Source organism: Octopus bimaculoides, chromosome 25, assembly GCF_001194135.2.
Source record: "Octopus bimaculoides isolate UCB-OBI-ISO-001 chromosome 25, ASM119413v2, whole genome shotgun sequence".
Classification (NCBI taxonomy): Eukaryota; Metazoa; Mollusca; class Cephalopoda; order Octopoda; family Octopodidae; genus Octopus; species Octopus bimaculoides.
In genome coordinates this window covers 25,010,656-25,011,318 of record NC_069005.1, presented here as the reverse complement: position 1 = coordinate 25,011,318, position 663 = coordinate 25,010,656, and the positions used below count along the sequence as shown (strand labels likewise).

General features: G+C 36.7%; 1 long non-coding RNA gene across 1 annotated transcript in view; it reads right to left on the bottom strand.

The window, feature by feature from the left end:
- Window positions 1-663, bottom strand: part of LOC128250810 (uncharacterized) — an 83,402-nt gene that overhangs the window by 51,443 nt on the left and 31,296 nt on the right. The gene's annotated exons all lie outside the window — the stretch shown is intronic.

The window sequence follows — 663 nt, the reverse complement described above, 5'->3', positions numbered from 1 at the left end:
TGTGTGTGTGTGTGTGTGTGTGTGTGTGTGTGTGTTAGCACGAAAGGATTTAATTTTTGATTCGTTATAATTTTGATGACGTCTTATTCTTTCCATCAGAAAGAGTAAGACTTCATCAAAATTATAACGAATGCTTTATTGTATATTAGTTTTCTTTTCGTATCTGATCTTTGTCCATTGTTCTTCTATAAGAATGAAGCAGTATCCGTCGATTTACCATTTCTATCTACGAAGCCCAAGAAGTAAACATGCAATGATAAGTTGTGCGAAATAGAGTTTATTTTAACGAGATATCTCTTGAAATCACTTGAGGAGATACATCTACACAAAGGTACGCACCTAAACCAGTTGCGTAGTATCCCAGCTCCGAGGGATCGATGCTACATGGGTCGAAACAGCTGTAGTGAACTATAAAGATTCTCGTATATTCCATTTTCCATCTCTCTCATCAATTACACACCCAACGAACACTGAGTCAGTGAACATGCTTTACCGGCAAACTACCAAGTGTGCACTGTACGATTTATTAACAACTTAATTTATATGCATAAATACATATACATACATATATACACACACATATACATACATATATATACACACACACACACACACACACAGACACAGACACAGACACACACACACACACACACACACACACAC